The sequence below is a fragment of the Cetorhinus maximus genome, chromosome 3 (assembly GCF_964194155.1).
Source record: "Cetorhinus maximus chromosome 3, sCetMax3.hap1.1, whole genome shotgun sequence".
NCBI classification, from domain to species: domain Eukaryota; kingdom Metazoa; phylum Chordata; class Chondrichthyes; order Lamniformes; family Cetorhinidae; genus Cetorhinus; species Cetorhinus maximus.
Genome location: NC_135881.1, coordinates 179,008,559 through 179,026,315, shown reverse-complemented (window position 1 = coordinate 179,026,315; position 17,757 = coordinate 179,008,559).

Below are 17,757 nucleotides of genomic sequence, written 5' to 3'. Positions count from 1 at the left end.
AGCTGAGTGGTTCTGGTGGAACCTAAACTGAGCAGCAGCAAGCAGCTTATTTGCTGTATAAGTGCCGCTTGATAACACCGTCAATCATAGCTTCCATCGCTTTGCTGATGATCGAGAGTAGTCTGATGGAGCAGTAATTGGCCAGGTTGGATTTGTCCTGCTTTTTGTGGACAGGACATACCTGGGCAATTTTCCACATTGCTGGGTGGATGCCAGTGTTGTAGCTGTACTGGAGCAACTTGGCTAGGGCTTTATTTACCGCAGATAATCTAATGTTATAATCTTTTATTAAAGATGTATTGTGGAGTGCCAACTTAACTTTTTAGCCTCTTTTTCCCCTTGGATTTTAGTAATGCTCCGAATACAGAAACAATTTTTTGCAACATTATCCAATGTGTAACTGTTTTTTGAGTAGAGGTAACTTTCCACTGATATTTGATGCTAACAACAAAATTTCAACCTCATCTGCATAAAAAAAGGCTTTTGAATTGGCAATAAAAGCTGATTTTAATGATCCTTAAACATTGGGCATGCAGCCCATTGTACTAGAAGGCATATTCAAAGCCTTAGACCACACCTGGAGTGACCTGACCAGTTCTGGACACCACAACTTAGGAAGGATATATTGGCCCTGGACGGACTGCTCCATACAGTTACCAGAGCTTGGATTCCAAGGGTTAAATTATGAGGAGAAATTTCACAGAGTTGTATTCCCTGAAATTTAGAAGGATCACGGGTGGTTTGATCAAAATTTTCAAGATATTAAGGGGAATTGATAGGATAGAGGGAAACTATGTCTGCCGATTGGTGAGTCTAGTACCAGGGAACATAGACTAAAAATGAAAGCTAGGGCTTTCGAGACTGAAGTTAGGGAACACTTTTAGATACAAAGGGTGGTAAAGGTTTGGAACTCTCTTCCGCAAACAGCAGTTTATGCTAAGTCAATTGTTACCGTTAAATCTGAGATTGATAGATTTTTGTCAACCGAAGGTATTAAGGAATGTGGGGCAAAGGCAAATATATGGGGCTGAATTTTCCCAAGCCATCTCCAATATGTCAGGTGGGGAACCTGATATCTTCCTGCTGCCATGGCACTTTTCCAGCAATGGCCACCTCAGTGGCACAGCCACCTGCTGGGCAGCCAACTGAGCCACTTAAATATCCAATTAAGGGCCACTTCCCTCCCCTACAGGCATTTTGCTCATGTTGAGATGGCCCACTGCAGCAGGAGGGGACAACCAGGTAAACTTTGGCGGCCTCCCAGCGTATTCCAGAGGAGGGGTTGGTGCCTCCCTGGCCCTCAGAGGCAACTCCTTATATCACCGGTTCTCCACAACCCCCTGCCTGCCTGGCCCTGGCTTCCCCAAACCACACACACCATTCCATTCCTATGAGGCATTCTGTCTCTGGAGCTGCAGCTTGAGCAGCAGCCACTGCTCCTGATGGCACTACGAAGGCAGGGCTGCCAGCCCTCAGGCAGCCCCAGTGGCAGCCTGTTAATTGGGCTCCACTGAAAATATGTAACCTCAAGTTTGCACTGCCTACCGGGTAGCTCCTGCTTTTAACCCTGGCAGCAGGCCTTGACCATTAGCGAAAACATTCATTCCATGGACTGAAGTCACAGATTGGCCACAATCTTATTGAATGGTGGAATAGGCTCAAGGGGCTGGCTGGCCTACTCTTGTTCCTCATCCACAAGTTTAAATCAAATCAGTTCCATCACTGCTACCATAATTTTTTTTTTGCATACAACTGGAGCCAATTTTCAGCCAGGTGGTAAGTGTCCAAAAATGGGATTGGTAGCTTTACCAGCCCATTAACACAAACAATGGGCCAGCTGAAACAAGCAGTAGGCCTCTTTCCCGTTCAAATAAGTGTCCTAATAATGCAGTTAGGACCCCAATTGCAATTTTAAGGGCACATGGATGAAGCTTGCAATGTGAACACTCTGCAACATGTTCTTCCATTCCGATCACAAAACAACAATAAATAAAAGATTATTTGTGGAGCTGGAAGGAGTAGGAGTACTCCTCTTACCTCCATGATAATACCACGGACCTCTGTCGGCATTGCATCCACCCCCTCTGAGCATTTACTGGTGTGTTTCCCCTCCCCTGTCCCATTCCTGCTAGCAGAGATGACGATCTGCATTCGGACCCGACTGGCATCTGCAAATTTCAAATGAGACCTGGTCCTCAAAATCATGCCATCTCTTCACCACCAGAACAAGCAGCTGCTCAGCGTCCTTATTCAAAACTCAAAAATCGACCCCAGTCATATAGCGGCATTATGGAGAACAACAATCTAGCAGGAGTAACAACTGGTGGAAATTGTATGTTCGATACTACCTTCTTTACCAACACTTAATTCAGATCATAACTAGCTAGGTGAAAGCAAAGTGAATGTAGCAGATAATTGTTCTGTTTTGGGTTTTTTACGCTAAATATTCTACTCAAGCTCAGTATCAACAATCATTCTTTAAAAAGGCCTTCGTATCTGCTTTAAATAGGATTTCCAATCCTCCAAGATTGTCCCAGATTCTCCAGGAAAGAGTAATCTCCTGGATACTTCTGCAAACAACCCAGGAGAAAAATCATAGGTGCAATAAAATATTCCGTGTTTCTTTCATTTTATTCAGTTGTTATTTATTTTATAAATGTCGGTGATTGGAAAAAGACTGAGTGGCATTGGCGGAGGCGATGTAGTGGAATCTCCAGGAATACGTCCAACCAAATTTGGCAACAGTAAATGTGAACCAGACTGCGTGACTATATGCTCAATATCTAATTAAGTGTAAGGCTTGAATGGAGAACCATTCCAGCTTATTGAAATGTATCATAGGAACGTAGGACTTAGGAGTAGGCCATTCAGTCCTTTGGGCCTGCTCCACCATTCAATAAGATCATGACTGATCTGGTTGTGGATTCAGCTCCGCTTTCCTGTCTGTCCCCTTTACTTCCTTGTCTAACAAAAATCCAACTAACTCAGCCTTGAGTAAATTTAAAGACCCAGTCTCCACTACCTTCTGGGGAAGAGATTTCCACATTCGAATTACCCTATCAGGGAAAAAAAAACCTCCTCAGCTCTGTCTTCAGGGAGACCTCTTATTCTTAAACTATGTCCATGAGCTCTATTTCCCCCACAAGAGGAAACATCCTCCACCATTATCCACCCTCTCAAGTCCCCTCAAGACCTTATACCTTTCAATAAGATCATCTCTCATTCTTCCAAACTCCAATGGGAATCGGCCTAACCTATTCAGCCTTTCTTTATAAGATACGCCCCTCATCCCAGGAATGAGTCGAGTGAACCTTCCCTGAATTGCTTCTAAAGCAATTATGTCTTTTTTCAAATGAGACCAAAATTGCACACACATTTCCAGATGTGGTCTCACCAAGGCCCTGTACGTCTGCAAGAAAACTTCCCTACTTGTATATTCCATTCCTCTTGCAATAAATGCCAACATTCCATTTGCCTTCCTAAACACTTGCTGTACCTGCAAATTAACTTTATGTGATCCATGTACCAGGACTTCCAAATCCCTGTGTACCACCGAGTTCTGCAATCTCTCTCCCTTTAAATAGTATACTGCTTTTCTATTCTTCCTGCCAAAACAGACAAGTTCATATTTACCCACGTTATATGCCATCTACCAAATTTTTGCCCACTCACTTAACTTATCTATATCCTAACTATCTTGCTGTCATCAGCAAATTTAATTACCATACATTTGATCCCTTTATCTAAGTCATTGATATAGATTGTAAATAGTTGAGGACCCAGCACCATTCCTGTGGCATTCCACTAGCTACAACTTGTCAATCCAAAAAAGACCCATTTATTCCTACACTCTTCTTCCTTTTAGCCAACCAATCCTTTATCCATGCTAATATGTTACCCCATACACCATGTGCTCTTGTCATCCTGTAATTTCCAGTTTGTGGATTCATAACAAGATAAAAGCATAAGAAATATAATCCGCCATTCAAGACGATCATGGTTGATCTGATTGTGGCCTTAACTCCAATTTCCTACCTGCAACCCCCCCAACCCCCATAACCCCGTACTAACTTGTAGTTCAAAAATCTGTGTAACTTGACCCTGAACATATTCAATGACGGAGCCTCCAATGTACTCTGGGGTAGAGAATTTCAAGGTTAACAACCCTCCAAGAGAAGAAATTCCTCCTCATCTCTGTCTTAAATGGGAGACCTCTTATTTTGAAACTGTGCTCCCTACATCTAGATTTCCCCCATGAGGTGAAATATCCTCTCAGCAACTACCCTGTCAAGCCCCCTCAGGATTTAATATTTTTCAATAAGATCACCTCTCATTCTTCTAAACTCCAATGAGTGTAGGACTAACCTGCTCAACTTTTCTTCATAAGACAACCCCTCATCCAGGAAACAACCTACTAAACCTTCTCTGAACTGCCTCCAAATCAAGTATACACCTGCTTAAATAAAGAGACCAAAACTGTATGCAGTATTCTAGTTGTGGCCCCAGCAATACTCTGTATAGTTGTATTAATACTTCCCTACTTTAATACTCTACCTCCTTGCAATAAAGGCTTTTCTATTTTTCCCTCCAAAGTGGCCAACCTCTCATTTTCTAGGGTATTTTGGAAGATTACAACCAATGCATCCATCAACTCTGCATTCACTTAAGTTTTATGTTTCAATAAGATCACCTCCTTAAAAAAGGAGGCCAAAACTGTACAAAGTATTCTAGCTGTGGTCTCAGAAATGCTCTGTACAGTTGCAGCAACACTTCCCTACTTATATATTCCATGCCCTTTGCTATAAAGGCTTTTCTATTCTTCCCGACAAGGTGGCCAACCTCACATTTTCCTACATTGTACTCCATCTAACAAATTTTTGCCCACTTACTTAACCTATCTATATCCCTTTTCTGACTCTCTGTTTCCTCCCCACAACTTGTTTTCCTACCTATCTTTACATCATCAGCAAATCTTGCTATGACATGCTTGGCCCTTCATTCAAATCATCAATATAGATCATAAATTTAAGGCCCCAGCACTGATTCTGGGGGCATTCCACTACTTTCAGTTTTACGACCTGAAAATGACATATTTGTCCTGACTCTGTTTCCTGTAAGTGAACCAGTCCTCTCTTCATGCTAATTTATTACCCCCAACACCATGAGCTCTTATTTTGTGTAGTAACTTTTTACATGGCACTTTATTGAATATCTTTTGGAAATCTAAATACACTACATCCACTTCATCCACCCTGTTTGTTACATCCTCAGAGAACTATAATAAATCTGTCAAACATGATTTCCATTTCACAAAACCATGTTGATTCTGTTTTATTGTATTTTGATTTTCTAGACGTCCTGCTACAACCTCTTTAATAATGGATTCCAGTATTTCTCAATAATGGATGTTATTAACTGGCCTATAGTTTCATGATCTCTGCCTTCCTCCTTTCTTGAATAGAGGTGTTATAGTTGCGGTTTTCCAATCCCGTGGGAACTTTCCAGAATCTAGGCAAAGATTTTCTCCTTGTCGGGTGGGCGTGGTGGGCGAGCCTGGGAGCGGCCGTGCAACGGTCCATCACCCCCGATCGGGCCCCAACTGCAATTTCACGCTGGCTGGCCAATTAACGGCCAGTCAGCGTGAATCGTGCAATGAAACGCTCAGCACTGCCTGGGCCGGGGGGGGGGAGCGGAGGAGGGCGAGTGTGAAAGTCAGTGCATGTGCAAGCGGGTGCGCTAAGTGAAAGCTCCCTGAAGGCACAGAACTGCCTCAGGGAGCTAAACATTTTTCACACTAAAAATAAAGCTTTCAAAAAAAAAAAGGCAAACATGTCCCCTCATATGACTCTATCACATGTTGAAAATGAGTTCTAAAAATTTTTATTTTATTTTTAATTAACATTGGAAACCTCATCTTCCTCAAAAATCCAAAGGCTGCTTGGCCTATTTGCCCTCCCGCCAACCATAAGGTTGCACTGGCAGGGAAAAATTCTATTAATTAATTGAGTAATGGGCTTAACAGCCCTCTTAATTGTCGGCGGGCGACTGCCAACTCCCACGTATGACCACCGACCGAAATATCACACAAGTGCGCCATGATGTCGGGACGCTCGCCTGACGTCATCATGTGCTATTTCATGCTCGTGTGTGTCGATCGTATGCCTGCACGCTGAGCTGAAATTCCAGTCCCTAGGGTGTTTTGGAAGATTACAGCCAATGCGTCCATCATCTCTACAGACACTTCTTTTAAGACCCAAAGATGCAGGCCATCAGGTCCAGGGAACTTAATTGTCAGCCTTTTGTCCCATTATTTTTCTTAATACTTTTTCTCTAATGATAATGATTATTTTAAGCTCTCCTCTCTCTCTGCCCTTTGTTTTCTACTATTCTTGGGATGCTCTTTGTGTTTTTTAGTATACACTCCTTTGGACCAAGATTTAGACAGTAAACCAACAAACTTATCAAAGGGACCATAAAGAATCATTGGCCTCATCTCCCATGTAACTATCAAGTAAAACAATTGCCAAGGGCAGCGACAGGCTGTCAGTCACAATGAATGTTTCACCCCAATCCATTTCATACATTCTGCAATGGCTGGTAATTAACATGCTGTTCTATCATCTATCAAGGATTCTATAAAACCCATTGATATCAATGATTGCATTAAATCAAGTTTAGCATATTAAACCTGTTTTGTTCGGCTGAGACCATGGGCAGAATTTTATCTAAACAGACACACATGCAGTGGGGAGACCAGTAACAAGTCAGGAATCTATTTGCTCTGTCAGCTGGCTTTGCCATAGAACTCAGCCATGGGATTAGCATCCTGCTTCCAGGTTTCCTAAGCAAAAAGAGCGTGCAGACGGGATGATGCGTCAAATCTGTCAAAGAAAAGATTTTGAGATAAAGGGAACCTAGCAGGGATCAGATTGGCTGAATTGTACATTGATTTCTGTGGCTTTAGCAGGCATGGATGGAAGTGGCTGAGGAAGTTAGCAGCAGGAATTTGTCCCCTCAAACCTGGAGGCAGTGCACCAAGAGATTCAAGGACCCAAGGACCTCAGTAAGACAGTAAAAGTGAGGGGCATAACACTTTCAGGTGCCAAGCCCCACACTCTGACATTCCCAGCACTTGCCTGTACTATACTCCTCAGAGCAACCTTCCAGTTCCATCATTCCTTTCTCTCCAGGCACCTCCTCACATGCGCATCAGAATAGCCAACATTGACACGCGACCTGGCTGGTCCCACTTAATCATGGGAGAGGCCCCACAACAGTTGCCCGGCGGCAAGAATACCTCCCGATTAAGTCAGGGGGCAGAAAGGGCTGATGTGGGGTTCCTGGCCATTGCCAGTGGGATTTCAATTAGGCTCATTAATAATCCAATTGACATCCATTATCCCTGAGCGCACCATAATTAGTAGAGGTGTCAGCTGTGGCTCAGTTCATAGCACCCTCGCCTTTGAATCAGAGGGTTGTGGGTTCATGTCCCACTCCCGGAAAACCAAGAACTGTGATTGTACTCAAAGAGTTGCAATCTGTGACTGTTGATAACTCGAAAGAGTATAATTAGTAGAGGTGTCAGCTGTGGCTCAGTTCATAGCACCCTCGCCTTTGAATCAGAGGGTTGTGGGTTCATGTCCCACTCTCGGAAAACCAAGAACTGTGATTGTACTCAAAGAGTTGCAATCTGTGACTGTTGATAACTCGAAAGAGTATAATTAGTAGAGGTGTCAGCTGTGGCTCAGTTCATAGCACCCTCGCCTTTGAATCAGAGGGTTGTGGGTTCATGTCCCACTCCTGGAAAAACCAAGAACTGTGATTGTACTCAAAGAGTTGCAATCTGTGACTGTTGATAACTCGAAAGAGTATAATTAGTGGTGGCTCAGAGATTAAATGAAGCCACACAGGTCTCCTGTGCCCCCAAAAGGCTGCCCAGCAAACCCTGTTGGATTTGCTAGAGGCATCACAGCAGCGGGTGGGGGGGCAGTCCCTCGTTATCAGGCACTAGGGGCCCAGCAGCAGGCTGGGGGGTTGCCACTGAAAACGCCTTATTGTCCTTGCTTCCAAACCCCCTCCTTCATCAATCCTGGGCCTCGGTTGGTGCAGTGCCACCAGCAGCCTCTGCTCTCACTGGTGTTGGTGGAAAAGACAAGCTGAGTGAATCTGATCAGCTGGCAAGTCGCAGCGGGTAGGACTGAAGGGCACTTGATTCCGTCAGGCCTTTCCCATGGTACTGACAGGGTTTCTCTGCCTGTTCTCTGATTGGTAGGCGAGACCCCACCTCCCACTACCCTGTCCCCCCCAACAAAATCCTGGCCAGGGAGTCAGAAATGGATGATGGATGTGAGAATAAACATCAATTATTTGTTGTGTTTAGCATGCTGTGCACTTGGCTATCCCACTTGAGTGTACATACCCACATTTAAGAAGCACAAAAATAAACAAAGTAATGACCCCTTGGTACAAATCTAGACAGCAATCAAAATTCATATCAAGTAAGTTAAACATTATCCCATCCCTGTACATACTTAATAGTTTCTATGTATAGGACCTTACATGGGGCATGATGGGTGAACTTTGTACATGACAAAAATGTTTTAGAAGGTCCATTATTGCGAAATAGTACAAATAAAATGGAATTGGGTTCAAAAAGTCAAATATTTGGATTTCTGGAGAATGTTGTTGTTTGGCAATTTACAGCTTAGACTTAATTTCATCAGTTCCTTTGATTTTATGGCATTTTTCAATTCTAAACAGTTCCTTAGACTTTATAGCATAAAGTATAATCCCAGTCAACTGGCCTGAAAACTGTAAGTTTGTGCTCCACAGCTAACCCACTTGACTTTAGTGCTTTTGTCGGGGAGAGTGGGAGGAGAGCTTAATCTGCACTGAGAGTTAGAGAGAAAATTGAGTAAAGGTTGGTCCATGGGAAAGAGAGAGGAGCCGGAAGATATTTAAAATGAACCATTGACGAGCCATAATGGAAACATAGTAAAAGACAAAATGTGACTGCCAAGGCATATTTATTACTAAATCAAAAACAGAATTATAAATCATCTTCACACCATTGTGAATCACTTTCCAATATAACAAAAAGAGTGTTGCATAGGTTCTAAGCACATGTAACAATTTGGTTGATGTTAATTAGGGAATTGCGAAGCTACACAGGTTAACCTTATTACACCCCCACATTCGAAAGAATGACGTTTAGTTAAAGCCACCCTATCGGCATAATGAAAAGTAACCTTTGTGGAATTAGTTATGGCTAGCTAAGTTCTTGAGGCAAAGAATAATGTAATGTATTAAAAAAATCTAAAAAATAGAAACAAAAGGTCATCTTTGCTAGGTATAAAACCCAAACATTTCGCACTTTGCAGCACGCCATAATGAAAGCTTGTCAAGGGTGATTTTAAAAGCTAACACTGATAGAATGAGCACAGACATTAATGAGAAATTATTAAAAATTATGCAGTGCTACGCAATTTAACATTTAATCAAGTACACTGTTTATATTGCAACTTCCATTTCTGTAGTGAATTCCAGTTCTGTAGTGATGTCCACACAAATTAATTTTCAACTGACAGAGTCAAGTAGGTCATCCTTGCATTTCCATTCTTCCTGAAATAGCAGAGTTTCATGTAGAGAGGAGCCAGCTGGTGCCACTGAATTTCTGAACAGTTCATGTGTTTGGAAGCTCCATTTAATAATGCATTCATACAAACCTCACACATAGTGTCTTGTATAATACACAGCTTTCACGCACTTAACAGGTAGCCAACAATTGCTTACATTAAGTTTTTGCTTTCCAGACAGTTTAAGCCCCATGGGGCTTTGCATTTACATACAAACATATGATACTGCCCCTTTAAAATATGAACAGTAGATGGTTAGTATTGTACTATTGGCAAAATCAACATTTAATGCAAATTTAAGAGCATGACTATTGAATTATAGATTACAGAATGAGTGATACTTTTGTTGGTTCATACTATATGGTTTTTGGATTAGTACTCTGCTGAACTCAATTTACACTAGATTAATCTAGGGCCATGTTGCAGGGGGAAACTTAACAGTTTCTGCACGTTTTACTTATTAATAAAATGACTGAATTACAAAAAGATCAATCAATGTTCTCATGGGTGACAAGTAACACTCAGAGAGCTGAGACTAAATATAGCATGTTGAAAGTTTGCTGCTTAGTTGATGGATGCATCCAGGATAGGTATGGAACAAGGCAGTATATTTAAAAATCTTTTTTTTAAAAACTAAATTGACAATATAACTCCCCTCCCCCCACCCCACCCAAGTTTAGTAATTCTTATTTAATTTCTCATATAGAGCTTATTCCATGTTGTTTTTCTGCTCCAGATCCAGTAACAGAAATAAACACTCAAAGGCATGGGCTCGGCAGCAAGTGTGGCTCCCCCTGCAGTGTCCTGACAATACAATCTCTCAAAAAGTCACAGCACATTTGTTGAATGTTCAGTCAAGGGGGCTCAGAAATAAAGCTTACATTTGACACAAAACTCACCACTATTTTGTCCTCGGCCAATACCTATTGAAATCAGGAACACAGCCAAATATGGGAACTGGTGAGGAAGATCATCAACTAAGTTCAAAACCCTATGGGAAGAATTTTCCAATCAGCGAGCGGGTGCGGGCCTGCTCACTGACGCATAAAACGATGCACAGTGACGTCGGGCAGGTGTCCTGATGTCACTGAGCGTCATTTAGATTGTCAGTTCAGCGGGAGCGCAGCCACGTCGGCCTTAATTGGCCCACCCACGTAAAATGGCGGCGCGCATCCAATCGGAGGCGCCAATCGGGTTCGCACTCGCTCCCACCCGCCCCCGCACAACCCCCCCGACGCAGGGAAAATTCAGCCCTATCTCTCAAGCACAAACCGTGGGCTTAACAAAGTGCTAGCAGTCATGACTCTGTGGCTAAATGTGAATACTAAAGTAACTATAGCTAAATGGCTGATGCAACGCTCAGCAACTTAAGAAAATTACAAGATTCTGTCCTGGGAATTTGCACATACAAGATAATGTAAAGAAAATGGTACCCCAAGTCAAGCTTACTTAAGGGTTGGTTCCTGATGATTTGCTGATCCCTGCAAAGAATTTGATTCTAAATATTCCTCAAATAAATATGCTTCAACTTAAATTGGTAAACACCAGCTTATACAAATGTCTGATTTATAGTCCATTAACTTCTGTTTAATAATTTGATAGGTTAGCTGAAAGTGATTCATTGTGCAGGTCAGAGGAAGATGAACAGTGTCCTTTCTATTTGCCAGACTTAAGAAACTGTTGAAGGTTGTAGGATGGTTAATTGGCCTGGCATTTATGTGAATTTTGAAACATAATTTTCTAACAGTATTGCGATAGCTTGAAATTAACAGGCATGGTCAGTCGGACTCTCCTGTTCAGGTAGTTTGGCTGATAATACTATTAGAGAGATTAACATCAAGGCCCGAGTTTTCACAAAGCCTAAAGGGCTCCTTGCCTTTGCCAAAATGGCGCCAGAGCCTGGAGTCTGGAGGTCCCACCCCCACCCCGTACCCAGCACCCACCATTTTCATTGGGGAGGGGGGAGGGGGGGGCGGGGAAGGAGCAGGACACATTTCACACATCCACAGTTCACTCAGGCAGCAGTACATTTAAAAGTGCAGCCGCCTTGACTCAGAAGCAATTTTGGTTTCCTGGGTTTCTGAAACACGACTTGTTGGCTTTAAAAATTTGATCGAAAGGCCTAAACCAACCGGAGCTATTTGGAGAGGTAAGGTATCTTTTTGGAGAGATCAGGTAGCCCCCTGGAAAGGTCAGGTGTCCTTTTGGAGAGGTCAGGTACACCTTTGGGAGAGATCATGTACCCCTTTGATTTAGGTCAGGTACCCTTTGGGAGAGATCAGGAGTGCCTTTGGGATAGTTAAGGCTGTATATGAGCATGCATAAAAAGTGGATAAGTTCTGTTGGACTGTCAAGCTCTCACCTCATTTAAATCCCCTGCTCTTTAAATTTTTTTGGAAAAAAAGCCTGCAGTTGAAAAGAAAATCAGTGCTTACAATTTCAATAGATGTTTGTTGACTTAAGCCTGAGTACTATCATTACAATATTATATCTGCTTGACTGCTTCCACAACCAATCATATTCACAGTGGGGGCCTGTCAGTACACAGTTTGATTGACAGCTCTAAATGGTCATGAAGAGATTAGCTGTCTTTGAAATGGGACTATGAATACAAATGTTTGTTTTTATAAGAGGTTAAGTACTTGAGAGGATTTAAATGTGCTGAATGGGCTTTTATCAATGAGAGTTTTTTTAATGCAGAGAAGTCTGTAATATACTTAGAACTTTATTTTTTCTCATCCCATCATGGCTCCTGAGGTCTGCCTATGGTGGATATTGAGTTGACTGGGATGGTGTAAGGGCAAAGTGTGGTGGGTGAGGGGTTCATGGGTTGGCATGAGTTGACATGGGGGCTATAAAGGGCCATGGGTATGAGTGAGGGGTCATGGTTTGGCATGATATGGCGCTAAGTTGGCATAGGGACTCTAAAGGGCCCTGGGGGAGTGGGAAGAGAGGCATAGGTTGGCATGGAGAGTATGGGGGGGCATGGAGGCTATGAAAGGCCATGGGGGTGGGTGGGGGCATGAAGTGGCGAGTTGGCCTGGGGTATGTGGGGGTATGAGAGGTGAGGACTAGAAGGCTGTTTTTTTGTTTTGTTATTTTCATTACATCTAGGATGAAGTCCCAGAGCACCGAGACAGGCCCTTTAAACAGCCCGTCACGGCATTCGGCAGCCCCTGTGGCTGCCTCCACACTGTTTCCGGGGGCAGTGAGCCCGACTCCAGTACTCAATCACCCCTCTGGAGAAGGTTGGGACAGTTTCTCCTGAGTTGGGTTTGCGGAATCAGGCAATTTCCCGACTCTGTACCCGACTTGGGAGAAAAACTTCAGGCCCAAATTATGTAGATCCAGAAGTTCCAAAACATAAAATCATAAATTTCACTGCAGGACAGCCTAACCTGATGAGTCTTAAACTGACCTATTATTGTTATTGCACATTGGGTTTTACTCCATTGCATTTCTCATCTGCATAAGTGTTCACCAGGTAATCATTATTTGACTGTTAAAAAACATTTTTTTAAATTAAGTGTTGTTACATATTGTTAATAGCTCGCACATTCATCTAACTTGGCATGGTTTAACATTTACCCTGGTTTCATTTACTACAAACACTATTCTTCACAGTTTCACTTACTGTCTGGAAGGCACATTACTACAAATGTGGATGGCGTAGTGAGATTACAGGACACAGCATTATGATTTTTTGGTAAATTTTTAAAAATCTGTTCAAACTGTGTAGCACATTATTTAGACAGCACACTCCCACAGTCACCCAGTTTGAGCCCTAGGTAGAGAAAAGTAATAAATAAAAACAAAATGCTGGGAAAGCTCAGCAAGGCTGGCAGCATCTGTGAAGAGAGAAACAGAGTTAACAGTTCAAGTCCAATAGTACTCTTCTTTGGAACTAGAGTCATATTGGACTCGAAATGTTAATGTTTCTCTCTTCACAGATGCGGCCACACCTGCTGAGTTTTTTCAGTACCTTCTATTTTTATTTCAGATTGCCAGCATCCTCAGTATTTTGCTTTTATTTTAAAGAGTCATGGTTGAATGACACTCTAATGAATCATCTTTTCAGAAACTGTCTAGAGCCAGATGTGGTCAGAAGTGATTGACTGCTTCTCCAGGAACTGGCACTCTAATGTCGCTTTAACAGACCATTCACAAGCAAACAGATAAAATAAACAAGGTTTCAAGTAAGACTGCATGTTGCACATGCAAGCAATACAAGTTACAAAGCAGCTGCATTAATGGGGACTTATGGATATTGGGGGTGTTGGGGGGGGTGTTGGGGAGGGGCGGTGCGGTAAATTAGGAAGGAGAAGAGAGAAAAGAAAGATTAATCCTCTTCTTAAATGCATTGCGTCCTGAAGAATTATTTCCTGTTTCATATCTTAAACAAATCCTGTATAGAAGCAGCCCCAGCCGCGAAAGTCATTTTTCGCGGGTTTTGCTCATTTCATCATTCCTTATTTCCACTGAATCCTTTCTAAGGATTTAGAATAGCACTAGGGTAAAATAACTCACTGGAGCCTGGCATATAACTGAGAAGTGAATGTGAAGCTGTTTCTCCATTGTGACAGAATTAATGCTGCAATGCCAGCAGTGGCTAGACAGTCCATAAACCTTTTAACCTTTTTTTGCATTTGATTAGAGATTACCGAGTGGAATTCTCCAAGAGAAAAACCAAGTTGTGTTCATTTATTTAACTCTAAACCCTCAGGTAAGATAATGCAGTCATTGATAAAAATGCACTGGAGAGAAAAACAACATACACAAGCTACAGAATCCAATATATGGGAAAGCTTTCAGGACCAAGGGTGGACATGGGCCAAACGAAGCCTCAGTTCCTAGACCCAAGGCTTATGTGAGTTTTGAAGTGAATTAATGAAGTTTTGTTATCCCCAGAATCTCAATTTAAATGTGTCCAGAAAACAAGAAATTGTAATATTTTTCTTCAGTTAATAACCCTGTCATATTTCTTATGTACTGGAAGACAGGATGTTGGGGGTTGTAAATATGGTAATTGGAGTAAGGGCAGAGTGACTACAAGAGTCTAAAGCCAACAGTAATAAGTGGTTTTGATATGTTAGTGAACCAAGAGGAACTTCAATCAGAGTTTTACATAAAACAATAACAGGAGTGGTTCTGAACGGAGTTGTTTTAGTTCAAAGGTTGTAAAAAGGTGTAAATAAATAAAGATAGGGTAAATATTTTTTTTAAAACCCTAAGAACTAAAGTAGATGCTAATCAAGTCTGGGAAGAAAGCAGTTCCAAAGAGACTGGTTGCGACAACAGAGAGATCAAAGTGAAGGAATACATTTAAGGAAATACTGAAGCCTAGGTGAGGGGTTAGTTGCTTAGATCTCTTGGAAAACAGCAGGATAGCTGGTGAGAACTCCCAGAAGACAGTGTGAACAAGGCCAGACTGGGAGAACCAGTTGCTATCAGCCTCAGAGGATACCCCAAGGAAAAAAAGGCACTGTGTGGTAAAAATGACTGGGATTCTATAGATTTTGAAATCTATAAGGATAGTTGTTGAACAGAAAAGGGGGCAGTTTGCTCTGAGGGTAGTTAAGATCGTGTGGACCTGTTTTAAACTAAAGTTTACCATGTGAAGTCATTCTTATGTTTAAGTATAATTGTGTTTTTTGTCTCTATTTTCTTTTAATAAACATTTATTCTACTGTAAAATCATCATAAGTAGTTGGGGACAGCATTTCCTGATTTCAGAGCTTCTCCTCATACTATACATATTGCAAAAACCATTTTGGCAGCTGTTTTAAGTTTCCCTCTGGGATTTGGGCAGCTTGGTATTTACCATCAGGTGTTCCATAACAAAACTGAGGGCTCGTCCAGGATATTAAAAGAATAATTCCTTGATTGGCTTGAAATTGGTGAATTTAAAGGCAATGAGGGCAAGGAGTAAACTGAACCAGGAGTGGCATTGTGAGATTTTAAAGTGGGAGACTGCAAAATGACTTTAGTAGTTACTCAGACTTGTCTGGGAGTAGAAGGAATAACCTTGGATGGTTTACAAAAGGTAATTAAAGCTAAGTTAATAGAATTGGCAGCTAAGTTACAGTTGAGGTTAACCACAGGGGCAAAGAAAGCAGACACAATTGAAGAAATAGCACAGCATTTGAAATTGGAAAGGATACCTGAAACTAGTCACAGCTGGAGGTAGTGCGGCTTCAGTTACAAATGAAGAAGCTTGAACTTGAACAAGCAAAGGAATTGAAGAGACTTGAATTGGAAGCAAAAGAAGAAGAAAAAGGCAAAGAGAGAGAATTGGAATTGAAAAGGCTAAAGGCAGAGGAAAAGGAAAGAGAAAGAGAAAAGGAATTCCAGAGGGAACTGGCAGAATGGCAGGAGAGAGTAAAGGCACAAGAATGAGAAGAAAGAAGACAGGAAAGTGAATTAGAAATGGCAAGGTTAGAAAAGGAGGAAAGAGAAAAAGAGAGAAACAGAGAATTCCAGCTTTAAAAGCTGGCAGTTAAAAAAGAGACACCAGAAGGTGGGGAAGGACTTATTTCCAGATCAGAACCCAGTGGAGAAATGATTAAATTTGTACAAGCTCTTACAAAGTTTGAAGAAAGAGATGTCAAAGCATTCTTTATCTCATTTGAGAAGATAGCTAAACAGATGAAATGGCCAAAATAAATTTGGACATTGCTATTACAGGCTAGGTTGGTGGGTAGAGCTAATGAGGTATATGCATTGCTGTCAGAAGAAATATCTGGGGAATATGATGCAGTGAAGAAGTCTATTTTGAGTGTCTATGAGTTGGCTCCAGAGGCATATAGATGGAAATTTCGAAATGTGAGAAAACAGCCTGGACAGACTTATATTGAGTTTGAAAGAGTCAAACAAAGTAATTTTGACAGGCAGATAAGGGCATTAAAAATAGAGGGAATCTATGAAGCCCTTAGAGAAGTAATTCTTTTGATAGAATGTAAAGATTCACTTCCTTCAATAATAAGAACCAATGTGGAAGAACAAAGGGTTAAAACTGCTAGGAAGGCAGCAGAGATAGTAGGTGATTATGAGCTGGTCCATAAATCAAAACCCTTTTTTAACACTCTTTTAAATCTGAAAAGGGTTGAGATTGGAGAGGAAGGTAGGTAGTCAAGGAAGAGAAGAAACAGCTGAAGATTCTAAAGAGATTTCACCTCAGACCAGGAAGGAAGGTGCTGAGAGTGGAAGGGATGTAAGAAAGCTTAAATGTTTTCATTGTAATAAGATTGGCCATACAAAGTCAATGTGTTGGGAAAGCTAGTGGATTAGTAGGGACTACGAAAGGTGCTGTAAAGTCAGAGGCTTTAGAACAAGAGAGACAAGTAAGATGTATTCAAGTAGAAAAGCAAACACAAGTATTAGCTGAAGGTGTAAAAATGGGATGGAATTCAAAGGAATGTTGCAGATATGTTTAAAGATTTCATCTGTGCGGGAAAAGTCTTTCCATGCGTACAAGGTGGAACTGGCAAAGTTATACGAATGTTGAGGGAGACATGAGCTAGTCAATCCTTAATGTTATGGGATAGTGATATTTGTTGTCCAGAGGGAATTTTGTAGGAATAGGTATTACTAAGGGGACTTCATAGAGAAACAAAAAGTATTCCATTGCATAAAGTGAATTTGAAAAGTAGCTTGAAAACAGGTGAAGTGATTGTAGGAGTAGTGGAGAAATTGCCTATTTCAGGGGTTCAATTTATCTTAGGAAATAATATAGCTGGGTCACAGATGTTGGTGATACCTACTGTTGGTGACCAGCCTGTGAAAAAGCAATCCACAGAAGTGTTGCAGAAAAAAAATCCTGGTTTGTTTCCAGACTGTGTGGTAACACGAACACAGACTCGTAAGTTGAGACAGGAGGAGGAGGACAGGGCAAAGAGATGAAGTGCAATTAGCTGAAACTAAGATTGTTCAGGAAGAGAGAATGGAGGAGAATGAAGCTGAAGTGTTTAGCTCAAGGAAATTGATTGAGTCACAGCAAAAAAAAGATCTGAAAATAAAGAACTTATACCAAACAGCTTACTCAGAAATAGAGGCAAAGTGTATTCCAGAATATTATTATCTTAAGGATAATATATTAATGAGGAAGTGGAGACCTTCTCATATT